At 39.7% G+C, this 16,592-nt stretch overlaps 1 protein-coding gene across 2 annotated transcripts in view; it reads left to right on the top strand.

Annotated features, from left to right (window-relative positions):
- LOC117260308 (leucine-rich repeat and fibronectin type III domain-containing protein 1-like protein) overlaps positions 1 to 16,592 on the top strand; it is a 575,214-nt gene that overhangs the window by 201,820 nt on the left and 356,802 nt on the right. For both annotated transcript variants that reach the window (XM_033632283.2, XM_033632282.2), the window contains exon 3: positions 5,897 to 6,024. The gene's annotated coding sequence lies outside the window, so the exon portion shown is untranslated. The remainder of the gene's footprint in view (positions 1 to 5,896; positions 6,025 to 16,592) is intronic.

Here is a 16,592-nt window from a genome sequence, read left to right as displayed (position 1 = left end):
TGTGCCACAATCCCATCAGAAAACACTATGGTGCAATGGCCCTATTCCCAGTGTTAAAACAGCAGTGGTTTGCTACAAAACACCAGCGTTTAGTGCCTAAAAAGCCACTGGAAACATGACAACTGCTCGCTAACCCACAGCTGGTTTTGTTGTTTGTTGGTTTCAAACAGTAGTCTGTAGCTTGGCAGGCATCTCGCCAAGATGACACCCTATCCATCATCCCCTCCACCTTTGAATGACAAATTCAACTTATATACTACGTTACTTTAGAAATGTTGATATGATGTGTATGAAATGTACAAAGGTCATGTATGTGTGGTTTGCAGAAATATGCAATGTAAATGTTAAGAACAATTTCAGTTGTTAGAGTCAAACCACTAGTCAGTTATCTCCATGTAAGTGACATCAATTTATTTATAGAGCCTATTTAAGGCCACAGGGGAACTACAAATAAAGTCTAATATATTCAAGAAACAAAAAGGAAATTTTAAATAATTTAAGATGCAAATATAATAGTCGGAAAAGGCATAAAACCATTAAAAATGAATAAAGGTTTATAGAGTATATGCTTCAAATGCTTATTTAAATATAATTTCTCTCAGTAAACAGGCATGTCTAATTACTATAATTAGAGTTCCTCTATTTATCACTCAAACAATGCTGGTGTTATTTGATTGATTAAATGCTTGTAGGCTGTAGCCATGATAATCTTTCCCATCACCCCCTGCTGTTTGGTTCTATGGACTCCTGATCATTTGCTGTTCACTATGGATTCAGACTATAGCTAATCTTTTCTCATGTTGCTCAGAGCCATTCTATAGCTAGTGCTAATCTCTTAGCCTGCAGCATTAGCCCGTGCTAAGGCTAATCCTTTTTTGTGTAGCGCCAGGCTGTACTAGCGCTAATCCGCTGTTGCGTAGCCGTGCTAATGCTAATCCCGCTGTCAGTCAGAGAAGTGCTGACCGGCAGGGAGGCGAGTCGCTGTGAGACACCTGTCTGCCCTTTCCTCCTTCACTCTTATCACCTACTTTGAGTTTGACTTACCTTCTGTATTTCCTGTATCACACTATTTTTGACATTTCCGATCAAAGACCCCCCCCCCCACCCCCCCTCCACCACCCCTTTTCTTTTACATCTGTCATCTCTGCCTTCTTTTTCACACTTCGCCCCTCTGTTTCTCCCACTTCAATTTCTCTCTTTCTATCTGACTACATTCCAGCTAATCTCTTTCCTAATCCTCCCCTCTTTCCCAGGAATCTTGCAAATAAAGGTGGATGTCTCACCTCACATAAACCCAGCCTTTTCAGCTACCTTAATTCTTGACTCACATAAATTGTATTAAGAGGGGTGTTTTTGTCACTTGCTGCACAAATTCATTTCACTTGCACTTAAAGCGTGAAGCTTAAATGATCCTTATATTTTTGCTTTATTTTTTATTTTTTTAATCCATTGTATAACAATTCAAACCAAACTGTGTTAGTCCATTTCTTAATATTTTGTCTTTGTGACTTCTCTATCCTGTCATCGGCTCTCATCTCTGAACCCATTGGCTCATACTGAGGATGTAAATCTTTGAAAATGGCTCACAAATACATTGTATAGTTTCATTTTCAATAATGTGTCACCTAGGCAAGACATCTGCCAAGCTGCAGACCACTATTCGAGACCAAGAAACATCAAAACCACTTGTCTTTCAGCGAGCCAATGCTGTGTTTTCAGCACCTTGTAGCCTTCAAACATGGATGTTTTTAGAGGCCTGTTGCTGTGTCCACTGCAGCTTTTCAGCCCCCAGATGTGGTTGTTAATAACGATCAGTTGCTGTTTTTCCAGTGGAGAATGTGGGATTTAAAAAAAGGGTTGTTCTTTTACAGAGACAATGCTGCTTTTCCAGTGGGGATTGTGCTCCCAAAACCAGCTATTTAAAGTCAAAACATGGCTTTTGTTTTCTTGTGCCTAAACCAAACCACATGTTAACACAGTGTTGTTAAAACGTAAAGTTTCAACATATCCACTACATAATAACATGCAAATGTAATAAATCCATGGTTAGCAGCTATAATGCCACCCTATTTCCTCAGGATGGATTGGTGATTCCCTATAACAGGAGGAAATGATGACTTTGTTGGGGACTATTTTCAGCAGTGGATTAATCCACATTTGGTGCTCTAATGCGTATTTGTGGCAGCAGGATGGTGTATGTGGGATGGGGTCCAAATAAGCTACAGTGTGTGTGTGTGTGTTGATGATAATAAAGGAACATGTCACCCAATGCAACAGTGTGGCTCACTGATGTGTTTTAATAGCTTTTGGACAACAATGGAGCACTATGGCACAGAACATATATCAGGCTTTGATACACACACAATACTTGTTAGTTGGATCAATTTGGTGACAATAAGAAATATGTTTGTTACAAAAACATAACTTAAATGCAGTGAAAATGTGACAGGTTACACACGTTTAATGCCCTTCTCTTCTTTGGTTGTACACTATGAAATTAGCAACCAGTCACTGCAGCTCTGTTTTTGTAGAGACATGTCTCTGAATTAGCTCTGCTAGAAGTTTGATGATCCTTTGTTTTCAACAGTTATCTCCTGTTTATTTGATTTTCTGACGAGACAGCTTCCTGTCATTGCTCTCTAGTTTCTGAACAAAACAAGTTTCCCCCAGTGATCCAACACACAGTCTTTTACTCATTTCTTCTCCCACTCACTTACACTGACTCTTTCCCTTGGGATGCGTTTTCTTCATCACCCCAATTCATGTTGTTTTCTGCTTATTTTTCATGGACACTGATGTTTTTTTTTTTCCATTAAGGTTTTGTTATCTAATTCAGTTGCACCATATCATCTGGACTTTCTTGTATTTTTCTTTTTGTTTTGAAGCCAAAATTATTAGTGCTCGCCTTTTTCTGTCATTTATCTCTGCTGCACAAATTGTGTTTCTGCTGTGTTCTTCTGTCGCGGCTGCATTTTATCACCTAGTTTAATTACCTTACTTGTATCTTTTATGGCCGTACAAACTAAATTAGCTAAAGTAAACAGAAGTACTTCCCTGCAGGCCTGCAGCCGATTCAAGTTAATGAATTTAGAGAATGGGATTTCTTCGAGTAAAAAAATGTATCTGAGAAAAAAACATACATATATTTTCCAATGTATAGGATGTGATCTAAGTATTCCCCCAGTAGACAGTCACCTACGTTACACCCACACCACTCTGACATCAAACTTAGAAAAAATCCCACTTTCAGGCACTTTGTTGGCACAGTGTTATATATCATCAGTCTGTGATGTTCACTGTGTTCCGGTAGCTCTTCCGTGATAAAAAGTGGTCAGTGGTTTCTTGCTTTTCCCAGAATGCCTTAGGAGAAACCCAAGAGAGCAAACATGAACAACCAGCTGCAGGTTACAGTGTGTGGGTGTACGGAGTGATGAGGAACATAAGCGAGAGGAGTTTTCCTAGCTGAGAAGTCGTGCCACTTATTCAAAACACATCTTTGAGGCTGCAGAATACTGCATCTGTTGTTGTTCTCTGATGGAGAAGGAGTTGGTATGATTGTTGAATGTTAGCATAAATGTCTGCAGCTCTAGACAAAACTTTCACTCACTGAAGGACTGATGCCAGAATGTTGGCGAAAGTGTCAGAAAAAGCATTTTTTAAATTTGATATATATCAAGATTTCTCTCATTCTTGATAACATGTCTCAATAATCAGAAAGTAATCCTGTAGCCAGTGTGTATATGTTCATTTATCCACTTAAATCGGAATTTGGGTAACAAGCTAACCCCTTCCATCTAAAAAAAATTAAAAAATAATAAAAAAAGAAATGCATAGCACGGAGGTCACTGAAGCTTTCCTCTCAAACTTTCCATTTTATAAAGCCTATATTTGAGGTCTGAGTGACTGGAATGGATTCATTTCATGCTTTTCTTCCACCTCCTGAACCAACAAGGCAGGTTTTGGTAGTGTGAGTGAAAGCAAACTGTCCACTGCCACTGAATAGATGGCTGCATCTGACTCCAAATTGCCATGATTCTCCAGGGACTCATGCCTGTTTAGCCATGTCCACTTTCAAGTGTTCAAATCAAATCAAACAGTTTGATCAAATCTATCCTTAACATATAATCCGCCATACCTTGTTCAACTCAATTTAGAAGACCAGGTTCTCTAACTGTCATTTCACTGCATTTGGCATGGAAAAGCAAAATTACAGCTGACTGAAAATGATACATTTTCAGTTGTCTGTAACCTAAAACAACTGATTCATCAGTCTGTATATTTACATGGCATCAGAGAAAATCAATTTATTGTGTCAGTCCCACTAAAACTGGACTTTTAAAATACATATAAACATGATAGTCTGACTGAAATCGTACTTTATCAAATTTCTCAAAGTCGGACTAACACACCGAGATAATGCCATTAGGAGTCAAATTACTCCTGCATGTATACAGTCAATCAGACCCAAACTGGCTGAGGCGCTCTGTGCACGCTCCACAGTTTCCACCCTGGGCTTTGACTCTGAAGTTGAATAGCATTGAATGTATAACAGAGAAAGAGATGAAAAAGTAAAGCATACAACACCTATGGAATGCACAGAGCTGTAAAGTTGTCCACCGTAGTATCAGTTTGCCGCTAGCGAACTTGTTTGTTGATTGTTTGGTCTGTGATGTAATAGGTCAACCTGAAAAAGGTCCAATTCTAGTTCTAATTCTAATTCTATTGTAGCAGAGTCAGAGATACTTGAATTGATTGATTCTCCTCCCGGGCTTGTATACTGGGACAAGGACAGTTGTCAAGTTAAATGGCTTAATTGAACTATAACCATTGTTCAACTTAACTGTGCATGTAAATGTACTTAGTCACTACATTTACATGCACAGTAAATCTGACATTGTTGCTAATTTAATACGGGTCTTGTAAACAGCATATTCCTTTTGGATATTTGGAATTAGGCTTTTTTTCCGAATGTAGCATTTCCAGATGAAGACATGATATATTCCAACATTATTCGTGTTTTTTGGAGCAGTCTTTGGACATTTCTACAGCCCATTGGAATGTGCGTCTTAATTGGGGTTTTTCCTACAGTTTGCAACACACAACCTTCTGCCTGTTCACGGCCAACTCTGCACGTCGTCATGGATAGGTTGTACACAAACAAACTCGCCAGCAGTTTGCAAGGCAGGTGTAAAGATGCATACCCAAAAGAAAAGCTCACATGTTTAGTTGGAAGGAGAAACACACCTACTTTTAAACATTTTGAAGGACTTGGATATCAACAGGTTTTTGGATTTGTGCAAATATCACACACTGACCTTTTCAAGAAGGTGGTTGCAGGAATGAAAGAGGGAGGCTGTATTTGTGTGGTCGAAGAAATTAACAAGTTCAGACACATTAATCAGAGTATGCACAGCTGCATATTAACAGGAATATTAGTGGAATATTCATATTCATTAGCAATGTAAACTGCTTAGTAAGAATATTGTCTTTTTTTTGGATTCAGGGCAACAACCATGTGTGCATGTTAAAGTAGTCAGTATATTTTATTCTTATTGCCAAAATTTGCACCTCCGTAAAACTGCTAAGACCACCACTGATTTTTCCCTTCACACTCTCTGTGTGTCCTGCTGAGGAAGTTTGAAGAAAGGCAGAGAGGCAGAGTAGCCCCAAGGGAGGGCAAGAAAAGCGAGGTTGGGGGGAGAAGAAACGAATGGAGAGAAATGGTGGGTGAGGGTGGGGGGTTGACAGGAGGGACATAAGACAGAAGAAGAGAAGCTTTAGGAATACTAATGAATAAATGATGCAACATGTTGACATTTCTTTCGTTCTCCTTTCCATCCTTGCACTCTTTCCTTGTTTCACCTTCCTCCCTCCCTCTCCTCCTTTTTTCCTGCAGGTAGGAGGGTGCCCTTGTTAGCTTGTCATCCCGTTGTAACCCTGAGGCCAGTGATGTGACTGGAATGTGAATTCACCATAAAAGGACTGACTCTACCTGAGGACTTCCTGCTTCCCCAAGAAACTCAGGTAGGCCGTTTGTAATGGGATATTTAATGCACTAATTCTGGATGGGATTTGATTATGTGTGAAATAATTACAAATGGTGACAAAGAGAGCATGAAACAACCTTACAAATGTAATATGACTATGTATGAAGGTGGTGAAATGTGGGTTAGGGGTTTCATTTCTTGTTAAAAAGAGAAATGGTTTGTCAAAGTCTAGGAAAAGTCATCTGGATTTTCTCTCCAGAAATTTTTGGTGACAGTTTTGGTGGTTTTTATAAAACACTGGCAGTGCAGTGGATGTTATTCAGCTTTGTAGATTATTGTTGTCTGTTTGGTATGATCTGAGCAAGTTGCATTGTTGGATAAATGCCACAGAGTCAGCATTCAACATCAATCTATAGTCTTATTGGCGTTGACAGAATGTTCACACAGTTTGGAGTGTTTTATAAATGAACTGTTAGGTTGTGAAGTTCAAAAAGAAGGTATCCTGACACTGGCTTCACACACTTATCATTCACCCACACTGGTGTTCTTCTGCCTGATTAGAGCTCTACTAATGGCATGGGGCATGTGCAGACTGTCCTTGATCAACATTTACCCTACAGTTTATAGCCTCTCCTCTGTAAGCTTTATTGCTGACAATTTACAACTGTTGTCACCAATTTATACCAGTTTTGTTGCTTTCTAAAATGCCTCAAAATCGCTTCTCTTTACAGAGCTAGGTTTATGCTCGCCATAGTGTCTCCAGCGCAAGGGGGTGCAAAACCTGAAATGACATCACCACGCATTTTGTGTAAAGCACAAAGGTTTTGCAAGTTGTTAGTTATCATCTGAAACCTGCACCATATTTGTTGTGATTGGCCTGATCTGGGCCGAGCCTGGCTATAATTCTGTCTGAACTGCAGGGGGATCACACGTGTCTGCCAAAGCAAATAAAACATGAGCTCACAGATTCATGAGGTTTCCAGGCTTCTGCCAGACTTCAGCCTGAGCTACAAACACCTGTCAGAGTGTGCAGGGCCTGTGAGACATTAACCACAGAAAACAACCTTATAGGAGTGTGTAGTTTTAAGAGGACATGTTGTTGTCTGCTATGTAGCAGATATCATGCCTTGAAATTAACTGGGGTTAACAGAAACACAACACCCTGACCTTTAACACACTGTGTATGCTGTTTGGTTCAGCCCTGCGAGCCCCCGTCCATGTGTCTGCTCCTGTGTATGCACATGCATGTTTCTCTGTGGGCTTTTTTCTTCATGAACATGTTTGTGGTGTGTGTCAGCGTGGATCTGCACACTTGGGGTTTCTTTTTAAGTGAGCCTACACACTGGGCTGTGTTTGCACATAGAGAGACACAAAGACAGTAATAGTGCGAATGTGAGTGTGTTTTGCCTGAATAGATGTAAAGGACAGGACAGACCCTCTGCTGACTCATGTACAGCTGATGGCACTGTGCTGCTCTTGCTGTGTGTGTGTGTGTGTGTTGTAACAGAATTGAATCGACTAAACTCAACATAGTCGCAATAGTAGACAAAGGTTATATTACACAAACTGTGCATAATAGTGCTGCTCTTGCAGCGTATCGGGTCACGTGTCCTAAAGTATGTTATGTGACATCACAGATGGTGGACGTCCATACACACTGATAGACAGATTTGTGCAGTTCAGTCCATGCTGGCGACATCCGTGGCTGGAGGCATTATGTTTTTGTGTTGCCTGTCTGTCTATCCGTACATGTGTACATATGTCCCATTCTCCTGAATGCAGTAACTCAGAGAACATTGTGAGGGAATTTTCTAAAATTTGGCACAAACGTCCACTTGGAGTCAGCAATTAATTGATTTGAATTAAATTTGAATGTCAAGGTCACTGTGATCTTTTCCTTCTCATTCTTAGGAACACGGTATCTCAAGAATGCCTAAGGGAAATTTCCTCCAATTCTAATGTCCACTTGAACTCACAGATTAACCTATCAGAATTTGGTAGTTTAAGGTCAAAGGTCAAGGTCACTGTGACCTCAGAAAACATGTTTTTGGACAAAAGTCAAGAATTCATGCACTAATTATCACAAAATTTCACAGAAATGTCCAATAGGATAAAATTTTGAAGCGATTATCTTATATATATCTAAAGGTCAAAGGTCAACCTTACTGTGACATTCTAATGCTCTTTAAAAACACTTTTCTGGCCGTTACTCAATATCATAACTCAGGAAGATACTGGTCAGACACTAAATTAGTGACACTAATCTTGGGTGTCCACCTTGAAACTGTATTGATTTATAGATCGTCTGTGCTGCAATGGGGACGATGTGTGAAGCATCCTTGTTTTCACAGACATAGATGTTAAGTATAAGTGCAACTTGACTGCTGCGCAAGGCATACAACCGAAAGGCGGTAAATCTAGTTTGTTTGTTTGTCATGTGGTTTTTGTTTTGTTTTTATGGTTTCCTACAATTATAACTAGTTATATGATAAATTCACCTGTTTCATTTCCAGTAACAATTCTACTCTCTATTTGTCTTTCGTCACTGCAGGACTTTATTCCAAAACTCTATGCAGCCATTATACAAAATAAAATGTTCCGGTAAAGCTTAACAGCTGAGTCGTTTAGCTAACTTATCCAGAGTGACTCACAAAAGTATAAGCTGCAATAAGCCGCAATTCCTGCATCATCCACAGTACTACTGTCCAAGAGGAAGAACTGTAAGAGGATTGCAAGGGTCAGAGCTGCAGTGCACGGACAAAAGATGGAATAAATATTCCTGTGTCCATAAAAAAAGGGATTGTGTACTGTATTACAGCAGCGTGCTGGGGCATGAAATAAGAGCTGAAAGAGGAGATTCAGGGCAGAAGACTAAGATGTTTCCCTCCTGTTTGGCTTTTAAAGCAGCTCAGGTGGTAAAATCACGCATGAGAGAACACAAACACAGACTGCATTTTATTTTAGGATGATTAAATAGTATTATTTTTCCTATCCAAGAATCCTGTCAAGCACCATTTGCTTTAGATTATTGTTTTAAGGTTACTGGTCTTTACTTTCCTAAGTTATTCATTTCTCTTTTTTTTTCCTTTGCTCTAGCTGACAAGAACAAGTATGACTGCCACACAAATACCCCAAACATCTATTCAGAGAGAGCTACGAAACACCTTTGCAGTTAGAATGTACTGATCAGTCAATCAATCAATCAATCAGTCAATCAATCAATAAATCAATTTTATTTATAAAGCCCAGTATCACAAATCACAATTTGCCTCACAGGGCTTTACAGCATACGACATCCCTCTGTCCTTAGGACCCTCACAGCGGATAAGGAAAAACTCCCCCCAAAAAAACCCTGATAAATGATTAGAACTTGTATCAGTAGTTGAAATGTACGACTTAAAATAATACAATGCAGGATTTTCTAACAAAAGTCATCCCTCAGTGGGGCACCATATTTATTGATGCATTGATCCTGCCTTCTGCCTGCATTTTCCATAGAGAGTATAAAGTAATGGAAGTAGTAGCCACTTTGAGGTCACCCATCGGTTTGGGGACTTGTGGATGGTACCAATGGAACCGTTCCTTCAGTTCCTAAGCCATAACTGTAAAATGAAAGGATGTTTTTCCGCCTCTAGCAGCAGCTGTAGACTGAGAAAAAATAATTTAATTCACTGGGCCGACTGCAGGCAACTTTTAAGGTGGAACGTTAACTTGTAATGTTACTCAATGCATGAGTTGACAGCATGAATCCATCAGCACACCATAAATATTAATAAGACAACTTGACCATTCCATTAGTTTTATTGTCTCTCTTGGATGACAAACACTTTTAGTAATGAGTGGACCTTCAAGCGTTTAAATTTATATATATTAATTTCGATCAGATTATGTGAACTGCATATATCCCAATACTCACTTGGAGAAAGAACAAAACAAAACAAAAAAAAGTTGTGGAGCCTCATTCCTGTGGGCTCCAGCAACAATAACCCCCCTACTTGTATTTGTCCCATCAAGAGGGACTCTCACTCTGAAAATGTCGGCATGCAACCCTGTACTGTGGACAATAAATGAGGCGCAGACTTACATCTGTGTCACAGGTGATGAGGAAATACAGCGAGTGCTGAACAGAACAGTGAGTGACAATAACCCTGCCTACACTGAAGAGTACCATTTACAGTGGAAATGCTAAATGGACCCAGGGTCGTGGTACCACATCTGATGTGTTACTTTTGGTTCTGAACGCCTTAACAACATATGAAAACCCACCCTCATACATTTACCATAAATGTTGAAATTAGCTATACAGACAACAACTGTTTTATGTACCAGGCTGTAAACATGTTTATTTCTGCTGTAAAGTTGGGCATTTTAATATAGGGGTCTATGGGGACTGACTGGCATCAAGTGGCCATTAGAGGAACTGCAGTTTTTGGCACTTACGAATTGGCTTCATTTTCAGTTTCCAGAAGTTGCTGCTTGGTATTTTCTTATTTTCTTCTTATGTTGCTGTGTTCAGGATGTTTGTGGTCACAGAGTGCAGGTGAGTTTGGGACTTTATAAAAAGTTAGCACCGACAAATGGCAAATGCAATGAGGCAAAAATACCAAAAAAACTACTTTTGGTGATTAAAACAAGTAATAGCTACTGTACAGCACTTTTAAACACAATTAAAATAAATATAGTCAAACAATAAAAGACTAGTATATTGGGACAATATGTTATGTGTGTATATTTATATAAAACCATGTGACATACCTTGGTATGTTGGTAAAAATGCAGTAAAGGGGCATTTGCCTGACAGAGAGGATCTAATGAAAGCCTGTTCACTTACATTACGGGAAGTTTAGGATCTATATTTTTCAGAGCCGCAATACGGTCTAAAAATCTGTCTCTCATATCCTCCAGCTTTATGAAAGTGTGATACTACATTGCTAGAGAGCTCTTTTAATAATGCATTGACTAGCTCCATATTCAGCAAGTTTGATCCCAGAGGGAGTGATGCTCTTGACTTGTGTCCCTCTCAGTGTCATTGTCTCCGGTCTATCCCACAGGGCAACTGCTCCTCCTGCCTCATAATGTATTTAATATGCAGTAGCAGAGAGAAGAACACTCAGTCTGTGTGGACTGATGATCATGATTACACATCAGGATGACAGGAGAGCCTCTGCTCACCACACTCCCTCTGTCTGTCTTTCTCTGGTTTAGCCTCTCTACCTTGTGCAAACGCATGTACAGACTGCCCTTCTGTATGAAAATATGCACACACACACACTCACGCACTATCCCTGCAAATCTAATTGTGTGCCATTTCCTCTGAGAATAGACCCAGGTGGGTGCAGCACCTGTGGGAAGCTAGTTAACTCTGTGTGTGTGTGTGTGTGTGTGTGTGTGTGTGTGTGTGTGTGTGTGTGTGTGTTCCCTCTCTGTATTTCCATCTGATTAGTGCAGAACAGGGAAGATGAAGGGGTCTACTCTCAGCCAATCACTGAATGAGTGTGTGTGAAGAAAGGCGATAGCGTCCTCTCACAGAATCAGTCATTGGATATTTCAGATCCTTTTCAATTTTCTACATCATTTCTTACCTCCATTTATCCACAGCAGCCAGTGTTCATACAGTTTCAGTGCGAGTGAAACTCTGCTGATGTTACACACTAAATACCGCTTGGTATTAATACTGCATCTAAACAAATTGTCAGCGGCATGTACCCAGTCATCTACCTACCATTTCAACGAACACAGACAACTCATATGGCCATTTTTTATTCTTTATCTTTATTTTTCAAGGGCTGGTTGAGCACATAGTCATATCTAAATGACAGAATGGGCCGTGTGCCAGTGACTCCTAAAATGACATGTATTACCATTGGAGAGTACTGGTGCCAGGTGGGCATACAAACAGTCACAGTTACACACCAAAACATTGTGGTGAGGTTTATAAGAAAGATTATGGCTGAGGTTCAAATAAGTATGTTTGTTACATATTCTAAGTGATATGCAGGGGTTAACTTGCATAAGTGATGTAACTTAGGGACCTTATGTACGGCTGGGTATCAGTACCCGATACCTGTTTGGTATCGACCAAAATAACCCCAAACTATGTATTGAAACTTCTCTTGACAAATGTTACCCCCATTTGATCTTTTATTGTACCCGTATCTAGAAAAAAAAAAAAAGAAAACTATTTGAATGGATATGCTCACAGCCAATAACCACAAGTGATTTGTGATCACGTCTGTCCGTCCTGGAAGAGGGATCCCTCCTCAGTTGCTCTTCCTGAGGTTTCTACCGTTTTTTTTCCCCGTTAAAGGTTTTTTTTGGGGGAGTTTTTCCTTATCCGCTGTGAGGGTCATAAGGACAGAGGGATGTTGTATGCTGTAAAGCCCTGTGAGGCAAATTGTGATTTGTGATATTGGGCTTTATAAATAAAATTGATTGATTGAATTGATCACCCCATGAACTCAGTCACTGTGTTTCTGATGGAGGTGGCAGTTCAGCATGTCAAGATGCCACTAAAAAGTATGGCTATACAGGATACAAACAGTGGTCTCCTGGGTAAAAGTCCTGTATTTTTGTGACCCATCTATCCACCCACACCTTCTACCTATGCAGACTTTGTCAGTCTTTATACTGTGTACTTTATACTATGTATATATAACCAGAGGTGGAGGAGCATTAATGAGTATATTTATGAACAAAAAGTATCTTCTGTCTGGGACCAAAACGTAAAAAACCAACGCATTCTCATGCCAACTCACTGTTACTATTAGACATTCTGGGATGATGTGGCAGTTTATCCTTGTTCCATGCATTGTGTCTTTTCAAACTACACTTCCATTTTCACAGGAAATGTACAGTTTCTGCTCTACATGCAAACTTACTATTGATAAAACACTACTTTTAGTTTATCTCCTTTAGATTGCAAAAAAAAAAAAAAAAACGTCATGATTTCGCTTAAAATAAGTACGGTTGTTACCAACATCATGTAACGTCACATGACATATGTCACTACCATAGCATGCTGCACAGACTAGCACACTGCTCTGTCTAAAATAACTCCACTGACTTTTAGTTTCACACCAGAAATGAAAATCAGCTCTCGGGTGTCATTGAGTGCCGCCACCCGCTGAGTATCACACCGGTGCAAAAGGCACCTCAGTGCATTGGTATCTGACCCCGGGATCACCGACAAAGCTGCGGTATTTGATAAGCTGGGAATGAGAACCGGCTGTAAAAGCAAATCAAGGACAACAACCCAACATAACTGACGAAATAATTCAGTCTGTTTTTATACTTTACTTGAGTGTGTTGCTTTATACTTCTACTTCAAGCTAATTCAGATGAACTTGCACTTTCCACTTCACAACATTTTACAATGTGCTGTTATAGATCAAACTACCATATCAAATTAAGCAGTTGAAATTATCGCACATTATTGCTAAAGCACCTTGCATTGAAATGCTTTGATAGGTTTGTTTGGTACTTCAAGTAAATTGTATATCTTGAATACTTTTATTCTTAAATTCTTAAAAACTTTTACTTAAATTGGTGTATATCTAGATGGTAGTATTGATGTAATCAAATCTGTTGTGGTCTCTCTCTATATGAAACACTGGTTTTATACTTCCATGTATTATTTTTAGTTACATTTCAGTGCTGGTGCATATTTTTCATACATTGAGCTTACCAAGTCACTTCTCTTCCAGGTTCATATACAGTGTATGTCATTTTAAAATAATATTTCAAATGGATAAATGCTTGGAAGCACTTCTTCCTGTCTCCTCATTTCTCCTCCTCCTAACTCTGAGGCTCTAGATCTGATAGTTTGGTCCTCATCGCCTCTTTCTTCCCTGGAGAGACCATACCAGTGGAGCGGATAACTACTCAGTCTTTGAGCAAACAAGGAATATTCAAACAGTGTCTAGAGCATTTCAATTATCATGATAGAAAGCTCATTGGGAAAGCTTGAGTTCAAGCTGTTTCCTGTCTGTTGTTGTTGCTGTGTTGTTTATGCTAAGCTGCATATATCATTACTGTGTGCGTCATTTTTAAACCTAGTTTTTATTAGTAAAACATTGATGGCATATGTTTTTGTTTGCAGAAAAAACAGCCCAGTTGAAAATGTTGGCATTATACATTTCTGCAAACCATGGATAAATTGCATTTGCACATTTTATATGTATCATATCAGTGTTTTAAAGTGGTGTAGTATATGAGCTGACTTTTTCATCAAGATAAAGTGGAGATAGCGGATGGCATGATACCTAGGTGAGACACCAGCTGCAGACCACTGTTTGAGACCATCAAACAACAAAACCACTTGTGTTTTCACTTGTCACTTGTCATTGCTGTGTTTCCAGCAGCTTTGTAGCCACCTAATGTCAGTATGTTTTTGGCGCCCCCCTCGCTGTTTTTCCAACGGTGATAACTCCATTAAAAACGGCTGTGTTTTTACTGAGACATCACTGCTTGTACTGCCAGGAGAGTGACACCAAAAGAAGTCATCTTTTTACTGAGACATTGCTGCATTTTTCATCTACGATTGTGCCCCCAAAACTGGGCATTTTAAAAACATGATCCTTTCCTAACCAGAACCAAGTTGTTTCTGTGCCTAAACTTAACCACATGTTAACAATAGCTTTGTTGAAACGCAATGAAACATAAAGTTTCTACTTATCAGCTACGTGGTACAAATATGAAGCATCGGGGTTTGCAGAAACTTTCAGCACTCTGTTTTAATACTACTACCACTTAGAGGCAGAGTCTAGCATCTGAATTCTACACGTAGTGCTTTTAGGTATGAGCTGAAATCTTGACATGTAATAACTTTGAGGAACCCAACATTGTTTCTGTAAACCCAAAGTCACTTAACCTTTTAGTTTTGTGTTGACATTGTGAGGAACTTTAACTTGCTCACTGGTTCCCTGTAGATGACTGAGGATCTCTTGACTGAACCTTGAATTTTTGGAACACATACAAAAATAGTTTTCATTTGTGCAGGCAGCTCTGTCCCAGGAGAACCTGCTACAGTCTAAAGAGAAAAGTTCAAAACAAGGTGAGAGCTGAAATTACATACCCCGGCATAAATGACAAAACAGTAACAGTGGTTCTGCAGGCTCTTGTTCTCTGTCTCTGGAGAACGGATTTGTAAAAAAAAAAAAAAAAAAGGTCTAACACTGTCCTCTCTTTCAGATTCAACATCTAAATTGATAATTCGAGCAGAGAGCTCTTAACATTAAGGCCCCTATGGAGAGCTGGAAATATGATCACATGGCTGATAAATCGTTTCTGCACCAGGAGACGTGGTGGTATTCCTCCGGGCTTCACTCACTCTCCAAGGAGCAAATCACAGTCCACAAAACTCTAAAACTGTCTCTTAACAGTGATTCAGATCTCTGCAGCAGCGTGCAATCGCAGTCATTTATCATGTGGTCGATGGATATCTAATCTCTGTCTGCAGTAGCCACGTATTCTTATAGAACAAGAAATGGGAGACCTTTGACTTCCTCCCCATACTTGACTCTCTGGGTCTATTTCTCTCTGTCTGACCTTTTACTCCTCAGACTTCATATCCAATTCTTCTGCTTTCTCCTCCTCACCCAGGGATTTTATTCAGCTTGAATGAACATATGCACACAAGGTCCAAAATTAACACTGGCCAAATGTCGGTACACTTTGTCTCTTTTGGGAAAATCAATAGAAGGCCACCTTTCACTTGTGCTGGGGGCTTTGTGAAACAATAACGTTTAAATGCCATATGCAACTGAATTTAGTACTGTCGCTGAGTCTGCTCCGAGCTTAACATACAGCTCACATTTACCTGCTCATATATCCATTTCTCTTCTTTTTTCATCAGGGCCCAGATGAAGACTGTAAGTTGAAACACACAGGCACTAAGCCTATTTATAAACACCAATTTGATTTTTGCAAAGCAGAGCAACATGGTAGTTTTTGGTAATGACATAGTGATCACAAAGCAGAATACAACTCTAACCTCTCTCTTCTGTGTTGGTCTTAAAAAGTATAAGGTTGGTTTAAACTGTGGGCACATAGTTTTTCACTACACTTGCATAGTTACAGTGCATTCGAACAAAACATGGCGCTCACTACCTAGATGACTGTCATTTGTAAAGCTTACTGATACCTTTTCCTTTAAGGCCATCATATCTTATTATTTTTGGCAACTGTTGTGTAGATGACCCAAACAACTCATTTGGCCTTGTTTGGTTTTTTTTTTAATGTTGAAACATTTTTTACAAGCTACAGGCTGACATGTTTCCTGGAAGCCCTTCTCCTCTTCTCTTCCTTCTGTTATTTCAAAACACAGTTCTCAGCTCTGTGTCTCGTGCACAAAAGCTTCGGCACAGCGGGCTGTGCCCCTGGTGTGTCTCTGTCTTTGAGTGCGCATTGCGATCCATGGCGATGCAGCAGGCAGATGATGATCACCGCTCTCTGCTGCAAGTTATGCGCATCTTTCCCTCTGCTGGGGAAGCAGAGGCAAACATTGCCAACCAAGTGTCTCTTCTCTCATTTCCCCTTCAGTCTAATACAACTATTGCTATTCATGGATGAAAACTTCCAGTTTCATGCAACTCCTGTGCATTGCAC

This window comes from Epinephelus lanceolatus, chromosome 4, assembly GCF_041903045.1.
Source record: "Epinephelus lanceolatus isolate andai-2023 chromosome 4, ASM4190304v1, whole genome shotgun sequence".
NCBI classification, from domain to species: Eukaryota; Metazoa; Chordata; class Actinopteri; order Perciformes; family Serranidae; genus Epinephelus; species Epinephelus lanceolatus.
Note: the sequence above shows the minus strand (reverse complement) of the source record. Positions and strands in the feature narration are given on the sequence as shown.